This window comes from Triturus cristatus, chromosome 7 (assembly GCF_964204655.1).
Source record: "Triturus cristatus chromosome 7, aTriCri1.1, whole genome shotgun sequence".
Taxonomy (NCBI): Eukaryota; Metazoa; Chordata; class Amphibia; order Caudata; family Salamandridae; genus Triturus; species Triturus cristatus.
This window is the reverse complement of record NC_140590.1, coordinates 1,533,961,228-1,533,980,205: the sequence shown is the minus strand read 5'-3', so window position 1 is coordinate 1,533,980,205 and position 18,978 is coordinate 1,533,961,228. Positions and strand designations below refer to the sequence as shown.

At 49.9% G+C, this 18,978-nt stretch overlaps 1 protein-coding gene across 3 annotated transcripts in view; it reads left to right on the top strand.

Annotated features, from left to right (window-relative positions):
* Positions 1-18,978, top strand: part of LOC146812317 (serine/threonine-protein phosphatase 4 regulatory subunit 1-like) — a 389,023-nt gene that overhangs the window by 92,302 nt on the left and 277,743 nt on the right. The window lies entirely within an intron of this gene.

The window sequence follows — 18,978 nt, the reverse complement described above, 5'->3', positions numbered from 1 at the left end:
ATGAGACGAAGGCAATGATGGTTTCTCCATGTTCCCCTTTTTGGGATAGAGTTGCTCCCAACCCCATAGTAGAGGCATCTGTGGTGAGGCAAGCTTTCTTATTTGGATCAAATGAACTTAATGCAGGTGACCCGAATATCTCATCTTTTAACTTATTGATAGCAGCACTATGTTCTGCCCGCCACACAAAATCAATGTTCTTTCTTAAGAGAACCCTCAGACATTCACATTTCTCAGAGAAGGTTTTCACATATTTGGCCATGTATTCAATTAGTCCCAAAAATGATTTTAGCTCTTCTTTGTTACTAGGGTAAGGGGGATCTTTTACAGATTGTACGAGGCTATGTTTGGGTCTGAATCCTTCTTGTGATATGGTGTGCCCCAGGTGATCTACTGAACTGACTTTGATTTTGCATTTATTTTGTTTTACAGTCAATCCAGAGTCTAACAGTTTCTTAAACACAGTCCTGAGGGTGCAGTTGTGTTCTTCTGCAGATGACCCATATACTAGGATGTCATCCTGGAAGCAGAAGGCTTAGTCTATGCCACTTAGTGTCTTTTGCATTATTTTCTGGAAAACTACCGCCGCAGAGGCCTGGCCAAAAGGCATTCTCGTGAACATGTAAGCCCCTAAGGGGGTTGTGAGAGCAGTAAGGGGTCTTGACTCTGGGTGACGTTCTACTTGATGGTATGCCATAGATACGTCAATAACCCAAAAATACCTTGGCGTCGCCCATGGTGCTTAGCATCTCATTTATATGAGGAAGGGGAAATCTTTCCACCCGTATGTTGTCATTTAAGCTGCGGAGATCCACACACAACCTGATCCCATCCCCACTGGCTTTGGTGGCTAAGACAATGGGGGCCAACCACTCTGAGGCTTCAATGGGTTGTATGACTCTTAGTTTGCAAAGTTTACTCGACTCCTCCTTAAGGGGCTCTTTTAACATGAGAGGAACTGGGCGTGGTTTGTGTACGATAGGTTTGGTATCGTGTTTAACCTTTATACGGTGTTGGAACTCTTTGAGTAACCCAAGTTTCTCTGAGAATAATTCAGGGTATTCTTTACAAATTTCATTAGTTCCCTCCTGGCGTTCAATAAGGAGTACTTGATCCTTATTATTTGGATCAAGAATGATACCCAACTCTTTCTGATGATGCCAGCCTTAAAGGTTGGACCCTTTATTTACAATGTACACTTTGCCACATGTGGATCTTCCCTTAAAGTTTATAAGCATCTTCACCATGCCAATCAAAGTTAAAGTTTCTCTAGTGTATCCTTCAGGTGAGATGTCTGGTTCTGAAACGTTGAGGGTAGCAATGTCAAACAAGTAATTTATGTCATCTTGGTTGACTAAGGTGAAAGGAGAGCATGAGTCCGCTAACATAATAAGTGGCTTATTTTTCAAATAGATAGTACATTTTGGATATCTATGAGAGGAGTTCGATTCAGTATCCCTTACTTGGAACACATACTTGGGTGGTTGGTCCCCTTCACTGCAAACCACTTTGACCTGGTTGAACTCCCCATCTCTGCAAACTCTTGCAAGGTGCCCTCTCCTATTGCATTTCCTACACGTCACATTGCGAGCAGTACAAATGACATTATTCGCAAGGTGATTGTTGCTTCCACATCTGTAGCATTTTAAGGTATTGTTTTCTCTGGTAGGTTTATTAACTCTAACTTCTCTGGTTTTGACCTTAAGCACTTCATTTTCTGCAGCATTTTCAAGAGTACTACTAGGATTTCCATTTCTAGCAACAACCTCCGTGGGTGTTTTTATCTATCTGATGCACTTAGCCGTGTGTTCTATGGATTGTGCTATGCTAATTGCCTCCCTTAACGTAGGGTTTTTGGCCAGATGTTTTTTGTGTATGCGATTGTTGTTAGTGCACCTAACCAACTGATCTCTGATGAGAAAGTCATTTAGTTCAACAAATTCACATAACCTTGTTAATCCCCTTAATGCTGCTATGTAGTTCCAAGACCACATTTATCCTATCACCAAGTTGCATTTCTAACTTAAGGAGAGTAACTTTAAACACATCATGGTCATCATCAGCATCATCATCCTCTTCTAATGCTGGTTCAGTTAATGTTTCATAAATTATCCTGCCTTGAGTGCCTAGATTATGTAACAGGACATGTTGTTTACGAATTGCAGAAAAACTTTCACCACCTACTGCTTTTAAGTATGAGTCGGAAAACTTAACCCAGTCCTTCCAATGGATCTCTGGTTCCCCTATTTCATTTAAGAATGCAGGTGGTTGGCTCATCGCTGGTACAGCCATAACAATTAATTAGAAGTACTTAGCACAGCTGTAAATGTAAATTGTACAATTTGACAATGTTATACGTGCTCACAATACTAAATAAACAAGGTATAGAGGTGTGTGTGTGTGTGTGTGTCACCGAAGAATGGGTGCACACACAGCACCACTGTAATTATGGTGGTGTGCGTGTCACCGTAATGGTGCACACACTTCTGACTGGAGTATGGCGAAATGAACGAGGTTACAATGGAAATAGAACTTGAGGGGGTACCAAAGGGTAGACACACACACACTACTACTGTAACTTAAGGTGGTGTGCGTGTCACCGTAATAGTGCACACACTTCTGACTGAAGTATTGGTGAAAATCAAAGAGGGCTCCCGAGAGAGCCGGTATCTCATGAAAATGAACTCCTGGGGCAGCACGTAGAAGACGTCACCAAAGGAATAGAGCGAAGGCAAACAGAGAAAATTCCTTCAGCACTGTTGCAAACTCAGCTGAAGGCTCGCAAAAGCGATGCGTCATCATATCACCCTTTAAGAGACTCGGGACGAGTCGTCACGCATCAACACTCCACATCAGGATCGACAACTGATGATGGCAGAAGGGCGCGTTCCACAACACTCGCACAGGATCTGCTGATGGCGTCACGTACGTGATCCGTCCAAGACTTCACCTCCTATGCTAGTCTCCTGACGAATCGGAAGTATCGACGCTCCGCCTGAGGATCAACAGCTGACAAGTGTCAGAAGCACTCAAGCCCCCGTAATAACTCCTCACAGGGAACTGCTAGCCGGAGAAGATGTGATGAGGTGACAGGACACGTCTTCCTCATGGGGAACGGAGCGTGCGAACACAGGCAGGGTTCCACCTCGAGGCAAGGTCAGAGTACTTGAAAGCTGAAACGGGAACCCACAGTAATACTCCTTGTGGAAAGGTGAAGAGCCAATAGGTCGTCGACCCCAGCAGAACAAATAACAGCTGTTCTTGAGGTGTTTAAATTTCGCAACAACACTCCTACCAGAATGTCAGCCATGGAGGGACGCACTGAAAGGGGAAATGACTGACAGGCCCCCTGCACCCGATCGTCGCCAGTATTGTAGATCAGAAACGTCGACACGAGGTAAATGTACTTGCGTCTTTATTCAGTCATGCGCTCTCTTTGAATTCTCAGCATACCAACATCCCAAAGCGCACATCAGCGGGGCGTACCAAGGGAACGGATAGGAGATTACAACACAGGTGTATACAAATGTCAACATGTTTAGTGAGAAGCACATGCACTTTAGACTCCTAAGGCCTACAAAAACAAGCATTTGCAATGCAACAGGTCTCGCATTTACACGAGTTTGAGCTATTGGCATTGTAAATTACAATGCCTTTTATTTATGTTTTGGTTTTTACAACCTAAATAAACAAGCATTTGCAATGCAATAGGTCTCGTAATTGCAAGATTTTGAGCTATTGGCATTGTAAATGACAATGCCTTTTATTTGTGTTTAAAAACTCTGCATTAATAAAAGGCATTGTCATTTACAATACCAATAGGTCAAACTTTCTATAATGCGAGACCTATTGCATTGCAAAAAGGCATGCAAATTAATACATTAACATGCACCTGTATTTTTCGCGACTAGGAAGAACACTGGACTAGTACAGTACTGCAGTGTAGTTTGCATGATTATTGATTTGCCACATTTACCACACAATTCAGCATTGTGTTCACAATCCACATATTCCTACACAAACTAGATTTCTAGCTCAAACGGGACGAAGAATGACGCAGAAGAATAAAATGATATCAAAAGTTAAAAAATAAATAGGTCACATTTCACATGTTGATTGCTCAACAGCTATCAATCAGATTGGAGTGGATGTGGTAGTATTCCTGATCGATGGATGGTTTTAAGTTAATTCTGCTTTCAGCATAAAATGAAAAAATACATCCAATTCGTTCTGGGTCTTGAAAATGCCGGAGATCTTTAATGATGAGATCCTCATATCTCGATGCTCTCAAAGAAGCAGTTCTGTCAGCACGGCCCTCACAATTCCAGAGTGTCTTTATGATGTTATTTCACCCTCAGATGTCTCGGAGCTTCAAGTGCCTCCTAGTGAGACTCTGATGATGAATACGTGATATACCGTAAAGTTGCGCGGGGCTGTCTCTTGTTGTCGAGAGTTAATTTACAGACGGCCCACGGTTTAAACGCAGATTAAGCCGGATAATGCTCTCTATGCAACCGGTTTTCAAATATAGCCGGGGTGTGCACAATAAAAAGACGCACCAATTATTTTTACAAGCAGGCTCTACACGTATGTTCCGCTGAGAGCGCGATTGTTTTTTAGATGCGGCTTTATGCTGGGCGAGAAGGGCCAAGTTAATACAGCGGAGGTCACGTGCTTCCGGGCAAGAAACAGACACTCGTTTTTATTAGCCAATAGCATTCGAATACAGTTGGTTATACGATTATTCATTTCTTTCATAAGAATCATGCATTTTCTAAAGAATTGGGAAATATCTTGCATCAATGCTTACCTGTGGTAAAATGTAGTCATGGCTACACAACAATACCACCATGTGGGCTATATAATTTGCATTAGAATGTATCATTGACAAGACAGCCACCCAATGGTGAGCACTTGGCGGGCTCTAAGTGCCTGTACGGTGTTGGAGAGGCCACTGTAGGTCTCCCAACAGACAGCTCGTGCACTGTCTCGTAGGTGAGACGGAATGAATATTCGCAAGCGCAGCGCTGTGTCAAGAGCATGTCTCTGTTGAGGGAACAAATACAAAACAAGGGCAGGGTGCTTGATTCCTAATAATGGTGACCTTGCAAGCGGGAGAATGGAAAAGTGTATTTGCCTGATGACGCAGAGTATGAGCATATGCTCATTTACTAAGGTATTCTCTTCTAAGCACTATGCGTTCCAAAGATCACAGAGTGCCAGCTGGGGCTCATCACATGGGCAGATTAAAATGGGGAAGGAAAAGAACAGAAAGGGTGCATCTGAGGGGGCAGTGCTGAGAACCGGTCTGATCTCTGCGGATGTCGGCCTGCACACAAGCATTTTTAGAGAGACCAAACAAACGCTACAAAGTAATGCAACTAGCCCAATATCACATGGTGCGTACAAGAGGAGGCTGCAGGATTGTAACGTTTATTCCATCTGATCCAATCAACTGTATCACTTCCTCCTAAAACTCTGCACACTCCTTTTATCCACCCCAGAGTGGAAGGATAAAAGGATGAGCGGACGCGCTATTCCCACAAGGGTCCTGCAGCTCTCACATACATGCTAGCACAGGGGTGTTCATGAACAGGGCTGTGTTAATGACCGGCAACTGTCTGTGTGTCTCAGGGGGCGCGCTCTCACGCCCCTCCATCTAATGACGAGGGACGTCCGGCACAAGTGAGGGGGCAGCTGGGACTGACCAGGGGTACCTCACAGGGGCAGTGATAAGGGCTCAGGGGTGGGAGGCGCTCACTGCACCCAAACAGGTTTCTTTTCATATCAAACTGGAGATGTTCTCTGCCTGTATGGGAGCCCTGGTCAGTGTTGCTAAAACACTGCAGCCTGGGTAGAAATGTAAAAATAAAAAAGTTTCTGCAGTCGGGTGCATGTTGCACAACCGAAGGACAGGCGGGGCCGAGTGCAGCTACAGAGAGGCCCATGGAGGGAACATTGTGTTCTTGGCACCCACTTGGCACCCACGGGATGCCACGGGCAGGCAGATCAACAGGCGCCGGGCCTCTAACACTCCCTTCAAAGGGAAATCCGCCAAAAAGAAACAGAGTATGTGCCTGGAGTCCGGGACACGCATACCTGCAGGCAGAGCCGGTTTACAGGGGAGCACTGGCCTCTTTGGGCTGCTGCTTTTACTGGCAACCCCCAAGCTGACGCTCACAAAGAGAAAAAAAAAACTCTTGCCATCTGTTTTCATTCAGCCTCTTGTATTTGCGTCTGGGCTGAGTGAAAACAGATGCGCTTGTCACGATGGGCGGGCTGCAAAAACTGCAAGGGCGGTAACGAAAATGATGCACAGCAAATCGAAAGCGTGAAAAAAACATTAATCACAACGCGAGCCAATCTGAAACGGTAGAGACACACGGGCGTGGATTAAAGTCCCCTTCTTTCTAGTGTTTACTATAGCTCTCGCAGGCGAGGAGCGCATGCGTGCTCCAACGCCAGGCCGAGACCTAAAAAGGCAGTTATTTACAATGCTAATAGCTTAAACTCTTGCCAGTGCTTGTGCTTGTTTGTAAAAGCGCCCTATGCCGTGCTTTCACTTTGATTACCTTCTTATAAAGAAAGGTCGGCAGCCGGCATTAGAGTAAAAACGCGGTATGGGGTGCTTTTACAGAAAAAAGCATTTGTTTAGGTTGTCAAACAAATGTTTTTTGTATTTTTTTTGTAAAAGAGCCCCATGCCACTCTTTGACTTTAATGGCAGCCACGCCCCTATATTTAGACGCAGCACGTGTAAAGAAAGGTGCGTGGGCGGAGAGTGGGTAGATCTTCAAGTCCATACCGGAATACGGTATGCCTCGCAGAGCAGCTTATTCTCTGCCCAGGCTCGACCTAAAAACACAGCAACAAGTTGGACCACCATAAGGATGACAGGCCTAAAAAGAAGTATGAGAAAACTAACCACGCTTTGTGTATGTCTGAAACCTTTCAAAATCACAAACTAAATAATAGAAATTCTTTCTCAAAGGTCTATATGGCCAAGAGAATAGGAAAATAAAGGAGGTCTATTATTTGTCAATTGAACAGCAAAAAATAGCAAGAAAAATGAAATGTTCAGCTGCAAAAAAGAGCATCTCTGCACTTTTAAAATCCGAATTAAAATTGTAATCCGTAAGTTTGTTGAAAAAAGTATGTGAATAAAACATCTAGCTGCAGATTCCTTACTTTAGAATCCTCCCACTGGCGTGAGACTGGACCCAGAAATGTTTCCATAGCGCGTCTGCATAACGATGATGTCGACGGAGTCTATATAAGTCCTTTGCCAACGTGACGCCAGTTCCTTCTTTTCCTCACTTGCAATGCAAATCCAGAGCGGGGAGGGGGCATTATTGTGGTCCATCTTGGCAGTTTATTGAGGAAACTGTGTGCTTTTTCCTTGAAATGTCTTTGGGGTTTAAGCTCTGTGGATCTTTTGGCAGACAAATGTCAGCCACGGATCTCCATACCATCTGTATGTGGTGCCTCCGAGAACTACACAATTCAGAGGAGTGTGATTCCCATCGTCTTCGGCCTACATCATGTGAAAATCCTGATTGGCGTGGCTAGTGGAGGCCCCCCATTGTCGTCAGTCTCTCTCGAAGTCCAGAGATCGCTCGAGGAGCCAGTCGCATGAGGGCCCATCACCATCCGGATTGAAGGAGTCAATCTGGACAAAACTGACACGCAAGTAAGTCGTCTCCCAGCCTTCGGCTGAGAAGTCTTTACAAGAGTCTACCCCGCGCTTCCCAGTTTTTCCTCAAGCCGGTGTGACTCTGCCCCAAATATGGGAATATTATAATTCCCTGCATGAAGTCTTCGGGCCTTAGCCTCCCTCTGGTATCCTTTCTAGCCCCAAGGAGGCGGGTGGTATCTTATCTGAGTCTGTGCTGGCAGGTTCACCCTTGCGATCAGTTAGGCTGGTGCACAGCCCTTCAGGGTTTCCACCGTCGGCACCCGAGTCTGTTCAACCATTGATGATAGCGGCGTTGGTCGATTTCAAGCCCAATACTCTTCATGACGTAGCAAAGGCGCCAGTAGGCGTCCGTTACTGCACCTTTGGAGCCGTCTGCTTTAGACGGCTCTTTTCCTACAGGAATAAGAAGTTGTCAAGGTGAAGGGGAAAATATAAGAAATCAAAACCCATTGGACAACACCGTCTTTCCTCCTGTAGAAGGAAATTGGTTGACAGAACTGGGTGAGGCTAGTGGAATTGAGTCCTCTCCAGTTTTGGTATGCAAGGGTGTTAAGGAGAGAAACTGTAGTCTTGTTTTGGCAGCTGTAGTCTTGTTTTGGCAGCTTTCCTTGTTATGAGCCCATGTGTACCCAAATATAGGCCTACGTAGCTGCACAACATTTTTCCTACATTTGTCCTACCTTGCTCTGCATAACTGCTCTGGCGCTGACCTTTTGCTTGTTATGTGCCGAATAAATGTTGTTTTCTTCGAATTTTAGCCTAATTTATTATGCATGAGGATTCTGAGCATCACACAGCAGGATGAGCATCTTCTGTATAATAACTCTGTACAAAAGTCACCTCTATAGTCATCCTTAGATGACCGGCCCACAGTACCATTACACATCTAAGTGGAAGTCCCGAGGGCACCTTTTGGGTATATAATCTCCATATCTTCACTTGGCAAAACAGAGGAGAAGCTTCCATGCTGACACAAGACGCTGAGATTGTAAAATTAAACACCTAGGCAGTCTAAGCACAAGCCAATATAATATTCAATAGAAAGACATGAATGTTATAGAAGGAGACACAACATACGATATATTATAAAAAATATATGAAATTTATTATATTTAAATATAGCAATGATAAAGATAAATTGATGATGAAGGACTATATGATTTGAAAATGTGATTCAAACAGAAGTTGAATGAGATGGACAATGCATTATACAATATGCAACAAATCCCATCTGTAGTCGATCAAATAACAGAATATAAATACAGAAAAATAAAAATAGGAGTGGCGAAGGCCGAGATGTTCTCAACGCGCGTTTCGACGCTAACAAAGCGTCTTCATCAGGAGAGCCACAGTATCTTTAAATCTGTATCAATAAATGAGCAAGACGGTAAGTAAACACGTGAGGTCCAACTGAAATTCACGGGCATGAAGAATACTTCCTAATAATAAAAGGCGTCGCTTGTGGCGAAGGATGAGCCAAAATAGTCAAAATCCACGAAGGAAAAGAGTTCAGAGCCGTCCAATTACAGGTTATAAACTACACGAAGGGTACTGCCACGCAGATCCAGTGGATATGTATACTCAGGTGAACCTTCCAGAGATTAGCGGAGGTTCTCTTTTTCAACGATAGTAGTTAAATGGAGCTGGCAGCTTCCAAATGGGTCAAGGATAATTGCGAATGTTTAACAGGTGACCATTGATAAAGTCACGCATCAGAAATCTCCGCGTCGATGGTCGACGCGGAGATTTCTGATGCGTGACTTTATCAATGGTCACCTGTTAAACATTCGCAATTATCCTTGACCCATTTGGAAGCTGCCAGCTCCATTTAACTACTATCGTTGAAAAAGAGATCCTCCGCTAATCTCTGGAAGGTTCACCTGAGTATACATATCCACTGGATCTGCGTGGCAGTACCCTTCGTGTAGTTTATAACCTGTAATTGGACGGCTCTGAACTCTTTTCCTTCGTGGATTTTGACTATTTTGGCTCATCCTTCGCCACAAGCGACGCCTTTTATTATTAGGAAGTATTCTTCATGCCCGTGAATTTCAGTTGGACCTCACGTGTTTACTTACCGTCTTGCTCATTTATTGATACAGATTTAAAGATACTGTGGCTCTCCTGATGAAGACGCTTTGTTAGCGTCGAAGCGCGCGTTGAGAACATCTCGGCCTTCGCCACTCCTATTTTTATTTTTCTGTATTTATATTCTGTTATTTGATCGACTACAGATGGGATTTGTTGCATATTGTATAATGCATTGTCCATCTCATTCAACTTCTGTTTGAATCACATTTTCAAATCATATAGTCCTTCATCATCAATTTATCTTTATCATTGCTATATTTAAATATAATAAATTTCATATATTTTTTATAATATATCGTATGTTGTGTCTCCTTCTATAACATTCATGTCTTTCTATTGAATATTATATTGGCTTGTGCTTAGACTGCCTAGGTGTTTAATTTTACAATGTTATTTACCCTGCCCTAGGAGTACTGCTAGTCCCTGCAGGGGGTCCCTATTTTTGAACAAGACGCTGAGATTCCTGCACGCAAGAACTCCAGCACGCAGTGGTCTAACATCAGTTGAGAGGCTTTAGTTAAATACTTTTGCAATATGCAATTGACTTTTGTAGGTATTAGTTGCAGGTTGTTGCAATAATACATTGAGCTCAATGTGAGTTTTAAGTTATTTGCAATAGATTACTTTCAGAATTACTTTTCTAATTCCAGGACTGAATCCTAGGCTCGGTCCTGGGACAGGTCTTGGAAACAAGTGAGTACATTCGTTTTAGTTACTGTTGTGATTTTTAGGCAATATTTTGCCATTTTAAAAGTTGACACTCAGAAGAAATGTCATAGAAAAACAGTCAATGATTCCCTATGGGAGAAAATTCAAGTTACAGGTAAAGTATGTTCTCGTTACTTTTGTAATCCAGGGCTGGGCTCCTAGGCTCAGTACTGGGACCTCTATCTAAAACAGGTAAGTAATTATGGTTTCACAATTGGTACTATTTTTTTTTTTTTTTTTGAAACCGTTTATTGCAGTTTATAGAAGTTACAGGTATGGGCCTACAACCACACGGCCGGCCGCTAGAGCATCAAAAGCATATTACATACATACAGCAAAAAGCTTTCTCAGCGGTGCACAGTAGGAAGACAGGAGTGATCAATGGTGCAGGCCTCACAGCTCCATGCCCACAGTACGGTTCCATTTTCTTAACGCAAAACAACGTAAACAAACCACAACCGCAAGGCAACCCTCGATCCAAAGTGACAACACGTGCTCCATAAGTGGGGGATCCAAACCAGCAGCAAAATTCTGAAGAGGGGGACGGGAGTAGATCAGGGACTGGGGGACCGCGCGCCCGCGGCCAAGGGAGGGGCGCCATCTAGGGAGACGGAGCCGGCGAGGCCGCCGGTAGCAGCGGCGGCTCACAAATACCCCCGCGGTAGGCGTTCCAGGGGCCCCAGAGTTTCATCCACGCCCCAGGCTTACCCCTCGCCACATACACCACCTTTTCACGAAACATACACCAATCCATATGCTCTTTCCAGGCCGACACCGCAGGGGGCCTCTGGGATCCCCACAATTGGGCAATATCACGCTTGGCTATCATGTATCCCAGAGTCACCCACCGCGCCTGCGGGACCGAGTAGTCATTTGGTTCCCAGACATTCAGCAAGCATCTCCTCGCTTCAGGCAGCAGCGCGACACGCGTAACCATTCGTAGAACCTCATGCACACCACGCCAGAATCGCTCCACCTTCGGGCACTCCCACAGTATATGCATGAAAGTCGCCAACGCACCACAGCCACGCTTTCACATTCCATCACCGGCAAAACCCATACGTAAAAGCCTTGGCCCCGTCACGTAGACCCGGTGAAGGATCTTGAGCTGGACGAAACGAAGGCGAGCCGGGATGGCCACCTCTTTCGGAGAGGCCACCGCGGAGATCCAATCCTCGTCGTCCAGCTCCAGCCCGTCGGCAACCCAAGCCTCGCGGAGACTAGTCAGCAGACACGATCTATCGTTAATCAATTTTTTGTATATGAGGGAGATCGTGCTGTCCGGGACATGGCCATCTAGCACTCTGTCCTCCAGGGGGGAAGACTCCGGAATGGATGCAACATCCGGGAAGACGGAGCCCAGCGCATGGCGGACCTGTAGGTACCGAAAGTACTCACTGCCCTGCAGCTGAAACTCCGCCTGCAGCGTCTCAAAAGTTTTGAATCCCCCCCTCGTCCAGAGATCTCCCACCGTGCTGATTCCGATCGTGTCCCACTTCTCGAAGCCCTTCGACGTCCACAGGGAGCCCAACCTCTCAGATGCATACAGCGGAGACGCTCGGGTCAAACGGTCCTTCCACCTCATAGCTGCATTAGCCGCGTGCCAGACACGCACCATGACACGCGTCGGTCCCGTCAAACGGGAGTCGGGCGCGCCAGAGTAGAGCGCTCGATTATAATCGCCACCGGGCAGAAGCGTCCTGTCCATCTCAAATGCCGGGTTCAAGGCGGGCCCGTAAAGGCCATGATTAATTGCAGCTAGTTGGGAGGCCCAGTAATACCGTTTGATGTCCGGGAGGGCGACCCCTCCATCGTACCACGGGAGCGTCAATTTAGCCAGAGCAATACGCGGCCTCCCGTCCCAGAACAGGCGCCGCTGGAGGCCCTCCACCTCGCGAAAGTAGCGTGCCGGGACCAGGTCCATGGTATTCTGGAGGGCGTAGAGGAAGCGCGGCAGGGACATCATTTTAAATAAGGCCGCTCGACCGAGCGGCGAGAGCGGCAGACGCCGCCAGCGCACCACGTCCTCCCTCAGACGCTGGAGGGGGGGCAACAAGTTCTGCTCATAGCGGGCCTCCGGGTCAAGAGTGATATATATACCCAGGTACCGGAAACCCTGGGAGGCAATCTGGATCGGACAGTCCCGTGGCAAGACCGGGGCCTCCCCGGAAAGCACATAGACACAGGATTTCGCCCAGTTGATGACCAGGCCTGAGTTGCGACCGAAGGAGCGCAAAACATCAACCAGGACGATCAGTGACTTGCGCGGGGAGGCGAGATACAAAAGGATATCGTCAGCATAGAGGGACACGCGGTCCTCATGCTCGGGGGTCCAGCGGAGACCACGGATAGAAGGGTGCCACCGCAACCACTCCGCCAGGGGCTCCATGGCCAGGGCGAACAGGAGAGGCGACAGGGGACAACCCTGTCGCGTGCCCTACCCCAGCGCGAATGGGGCAGATACTCGCCCATTCACCACCACCTGCGCCAACGGGCCCGAATATAGCAATTTGACCCAGCTGACGAAACCCGGGCCGAACCCAAACTTCGCCAGCATCGCCCAAATATATGGCCATTCGAGCGTATCAAACGCCATGGTGGCGTCCAAGGACGCCAGGATGGCCGGCTCCCGCACAAATGGGACACGCGCGAGCACCCCGTGTAAGCGCCGCAGATTAAGCGCCGTGTTGCGGTGTGGTATAAAGCCCGATTGGTCTTGGTGGACCAAATCGCCCACCACGCCAACCAACCGGTTGGCCAACACCTTGGCGAGGATTTTGGGCTCCGCGTTCAGAAGCGAAATCGGCCTATAGGATGTGACCCGCTCACGGGGCTTCCCCTCCTTATGGATCACCACAATTGTAGCCAGACGCTGGTCCGGCGGGAGGGAGCCCTGCGAGTGGGCCGCAAGGAACATCGCGCGCAGGTGGGGCGCCAACACATCCGGGCGTAGCTTGTATAGCTCAATGGGAATACCATTGGGGCCCATGGCCTTGCCGGATGCAACCGAGCGAATAGCCGAGGCAATTTCGTCCGAGGTGGGCGGGGCATCCAGCGAATCCCTGTCCTCCACCGTAAGGGAGGGCAGTGCGATGTCCCGAAGCAAGGCATGGGAATCTTCCTCCGAGCAGGGAGAAACCGGGGAGTAGACTTCGCGGAAATAATCCGCGAAGCAGGAGACAATGGCTTCCGGCTCAGTGACGCACACACCATCCACGCTCTCAATCAGAGGCACCACGCGGCTCGCTCTTTCCCTCTTGTCCAACCACGCAATCAATTTGCCAGCCTTGTCACCCACATCATACAATCGCCCCTGCTGCTCTCTACTGAGGCCCCTGGCCGCCTCCGTGACGAGGGCCCGATAGGCCGCCTGCTTTAAGTGCAAAGCATGCAACTTGGCGTCTGTTACCCCGCTCCCCAGGTCACCCTCCAGTTCTGCAATCTCGGCCTCAACCCGGGTCACCTCCTCCCGCTCGCGCCGCCGGGCATTGGAAATAAAGGAGAGGGCCTCCCCTCTAAGAACCACCTTGAAAGCCTCCCACAGGGAGATGGCAGACGGGACCGACCCCACATTCTCATCGAAATAGCGCTGTAAGGATTTGATCAAGTCGGCACGAATGGTGGGGTCGCGCAAATACCATGCATTGATCGGGGCCACTCTGCCATCCCCCCTCGGGAAGACATCGAAATGCAACAACAATGGGGAGTGGTCTGAGATACCCCGTGCCAAATGGCGCACCTCCCCCACCCTCCCTGCCTGGGCCGCCGGGACAAGGATGTAATCAAGCCGCGAGAGGCTACCATGGGCCCCCGAGTGGAAGGTGTACTGTTGCAATACGGGATGCTTTAAGCGCCAGCAATCCACCAGGCCCAGCGTGTCTAAAAGGCCGGGCAGCCACGCCTGTGCCCGGGGGAGGTCCCTAGGGGGATGGCGATCCATAGACCCAGAGGCAACCGCGTTAAAGTCCCCTCCAACCACCAACAGGCCACCCGGAAGGTCCAGAAGGAGGCGCCCCAGGTCCGCAAATGTAGTGGCTTGTAACCCAGGCGGGACGTACACTGATATAAAGATAAACACTCTACCCTCCATTCGCCCCACCAGAACAGTGTAGCGTCCCCTCTCATCATGGCGCACCTCGTCAATCTCCAACGGGAGCGAGTTCTTGACCATAATACCCACCCCCCGCGAGCCCGAAGTGAAGCCGGAGTGGGCCGCCAAACGATATCCCCGCCGATTCATTGCATGAAAGGTGTTACCTATAAGGTGTGTCTCCTGCAGGAAGACAACATCTGGAGAAATACGTTTTAAATACTGCAGGACCACACCACGCTTAATCCTATCCCCCAGGCCGTTAACATTCCATGACAACACAATCAAATCCCTACCCCCCATCATACGTCAAAACAATCGGTCGCCCCCCACCGAGCATCTTAAAAACAACAAAACAGTTGCGGGTTTGCCTTGCGGTGCTAACAAACAACACACCCCCCCCACCCCCCGGTCCCAACAGAACTCCCCCCTCCCTGCACCCCTGCATGAGCCCAGATAGCCCCCCCAAAGTGCAGTGTGCCTGTCGCCCCATAGCTAAGTACTAACTAGTCCCCCCGAGGAGGAGGGAAGCCCCCAGCAGACCCCATCCGACCTCCATGGGAGGGGAACATACGAAAGCAATATATGGTAAAGGAACAATATCCAGAGCAAGGCCTATACAGTCACCCCTCAATTCTGATCCGGCGGGCCCTCCCCGCCAGCCGCGCCCCCCCCACCCCGATCTCCAGGCAAAGTATCTTACCAGTCCCCAGCCACCTCGGGCCGGTCGAAGAAGTGCGTACGGCCATCCACCTCCACCCTCAGCTTAGCCGGAAAGAGCATTGAGTACTTGAGGTTTAGGTCCCTTAGGCGACGTTTAATACCAAGAAAGCTCTGTCGCTGCTTCTGGACCGCCGGAGTAAAGTCTGGGTAGAAGTGTACATCCATGTTATCCAGCCTGACCGGTCCCTGTTGCCTGGAGGTCTGGAGGATGGCGTCTCTGTCCCGGAAATTAAAAATCCGGGCAATAATAGGCCGCGGCGGTGCACCGGTCTTAGGGCGGCCCCCAGGGACCCGGTGGGCACGCTCCACCGCAAAAAGCTTACTCAGCCCCCGGGGCTGGAGATGGGTCAGGATCAGTTCTTCCACGAAGAGATCTGCCGCCTCCGCCTCTCGGCCCTCCGGCACACTAATAATGCGAACATTGTTCCTCCGGGCCCGACCCTCGGAATCCTCCAGTCGCCGGTCCATCAGGGCGCTCGCCTGGCCAAGCCGGCGCACCTCCTTCTGGAGGGCCACCACGTCCGTAGTGAGGCTCGTTGTGGTGTGGGCCAGGGAGTCAACTCGGTCGTTCGTTTTTGACAAGTCTGCCCTCACAAGGCCCACATCCACCAGGACCGAGTCAATTTTTTGCGCCAAGGTATCGAAACGCTGGTCCACTGAGGCCTTCATCTCTGCGATGGCGCCCATGACGTCCCGGAGGGTCAGATCCACCGGTTGGGCAGGCGCCTCCGTCGGGCCCACCAGGGATGACCGCGATGTCTCCGGAGAACCCTTCTGGAGCGTGTAGCGATCCATACTATTGGCCTGGTGCGCCGTGCCACGGCGGGTTGTCTTCATCTTCGCCCGGTCGCCATCTTGTTTGGTGGACATGCTGGCCCTTCCACCGTCGTGCCAAGATCTCCAAACGGGCCGCCACACCAAATCACGGGTGTCAGGGGGGGGGGCGGGGGCGACCACCGGGCCGCGGGTCAGCCCACCGCCGGCGGGTCAGCCGGGCACCTGGACAAGGCAACACCACCGCACCCCGCTCCGCAGCCCGACCCCGCCTGAGGCAAGGAGGGCGCAAAAGCGAAAGTGAAAGTGCGGGGTACGCGAGTCGCCCAGCCCCGCTCGCCGCTGTTATTCACTTCGTCCCCGGATCGCCCCACTACTCCAATCCGGGGGGCCGGCGAGGAGAAGGCCGCAACCTTCAATCGATGCTCCCACCGGTGTTCGGGGTCCGATTCGAGCCCAAAAAACGGGTGGCGCCTCAGCTCGGGTTCACCGACACAGTCCCCTCAACAAGGACAGGATATCGCCAGGATTAATTCAGGAGGTCGCGGAGGTCCTCGGGAGCCTCGCACCTACGCGGCCATCTTGGTTGCGCGCTAGGCTCCTCCGGTACTATTTTTAAAGAATATTTGTAGCTTGCAAAAATCGACACTTAGAAGAAATTTCCCAGAAAAACAGTCAATGATTTCCTATGTAAGAAAATTGGGTTAGTGGTAAGTACGGTTGTGAGTACTTTTCAGGGTCAGTGCTGGGCACCAAGATCCAGCACTGGGATCTCTCCTAATAGCAGGTGAGTATTTCCGTTTTCGTTACTCTGTTGATTTTAGGTGAATATTTTAAGTTTTAGAAACTCCACACTTTTGTTCAGAAGAAACCAGTCAATGTTACGCTATGGAAGAAAATTGGGTTATCGGCTTTTGGGTAAGTACTCGACTGGCAGAGTTAAGGTTCTGGGCACATACTCAGGGGTCTCCCAGGGTCAGGTAGGTACAGTTGTTACACCCTCAGCGGCACTGGGGCGGCCGGGTGCAGAGTGAGTTAGGCCCAATGTTATCCTATGGGAGGCAGGGGGGCCTTGGTTGGTGGCTGCTGATTAGCAGGCCACGCGGCTGTGGGAGCTGGGCTCCTGGTCACTTGCTCAAGGCAAATGGGGAAGTAGGTAGGAGTAGAAGTTACACTGCCAGGGCCACTCGGGCGGCTGGGTGCAGGGTGCTTTTGATCCTTAGGGCGCTCAATGGATTTCAATGGGAAAGCTCCAGGACGAACAAAGGCTGCAAGCTCGGGGACGAAGATTCTTCAGGTGCCACCACCACTTCGAGAGGTAAGTTGGGTAGTTGGAGGATAGGTAGGTACCCAGGAGTCGGGCACAGGGGGACGCAGGGCGCCAGGTGCAGGGGTGCCTTTTGGTGTCGGGAAATCTTACCCTCCGTTGATCGCATTTGGGGGGGGTCCCTGGTTCTGACGCTGTAGGTGTTGTCAGGAGCGTCGAGGTGAGTCCTTGGGTGCCGGATTCATGGTCACAGTCGCAGGGGGGACGTCCTCGGGGTCTTTGTCCACACTGGCACAGGCCAGGCTTGGCGGGTGCAGAGTGTGCAGGGTTCACGGTTTCGGGCTGATGCCAGGGGTTAGAAACTTGCTTTGAGCAGAGCCACTGCTCATGGGAGTCCCAGATGCTCAGTCACAAGATAGGTATGTCCTCCGGGGTTTGTGAGGTTGCTGGCCACAAGAGGTGCCGCGATTTAACAGGAGCAGGTTCGAGGGTCGACAGGCAGGTAGGGCTGGGGCCAAAGCAGTTGGTGTCTTCCTCCTCTTAGCAGCTGCACTGCAGGTCTTCTTTCTTCTTGCTCTTCTTTGCTGTTTCGGAATCTGGAATCTAAAGAAGGAAGGTTCATGGTGCCTATAAATACTAGATTTAGGGACGTTACAGGTAGGTAAAGGGCAGGGACCAATGGGTCCCTGCTCTGGGATGAGTACACCCCATATCCTGCCACTCTCCTGTGGGAGGGGGGCAGTAGCCTAGTCCTGAGTGGGCAGGGCTTACCATCTTCAAGATGGCGAGCGCCCGGAGATGTGCTTCACCTCGCCTCCCCCACCTGAGGGGTGGGGTTGTGGCCGGCTGGCACATCCCCTGTCCTTACTTGGGGTTTCCGGCCAGTCTTTCCGCCAAAGTGGGGGTCAGAACCGGTGGGGGCCAGTTTGCTGGGTACAGCAAGTGGCCTGGAGAAGCTCACAAAGGCGGCATTTTGAAGCTACCCCTCCTGGGGGAGGAGACCTAGCACCTCACCCAGGATGTGCATTGTTGCAGGCCCAGGAGAGCGGGGCTCTCCACCCAGGGTCCAGCAACATGTATGCTGTGTGGCAGCCTAGGCAGCCTCCCAGACCAGACGTGGATTGTAGGTTAGGTTTCAGGGGGCATCTCTAAGTGCTTTGTACATTAAATCCCACACTGGCATCAGTGTGGGTTTAATGTGCTGAGAAGTTTGATACCAAACTTCTCAGTCTTCAGTGTTGCCATTATGGTGCTGTGGAGTTCGTGTTTGACGAGCTCTCAGCGCCATATACTCTTAAATGGCAGCACTGCACTTACAGTGCCCAGGAATGGACCTGGGTACTGTAGGGGCACAGAGCTGTGCCCACACCACTGGCATAGGGCACCCAGCTAGAGGGGTGGCTGATGTATGCCAGGGCAGTGTAGGTTGTGGGCATGGCACACAGGGATGTCTGCCATGTCGACTCTTTGTTTTGCCTTGTACCCAGACACTCAGCCTGCAAGGGCAGTGTGGTTGTACAGGGCCTCTAAGCGTGGCACAATAAGTGCTGCAACCCTTAGAGGCCTTCCCTGGTCACAAGGCCCTGGGTACCTCGGGTCCAATTTACCAGGGGCTGACATGTGGCCAGGG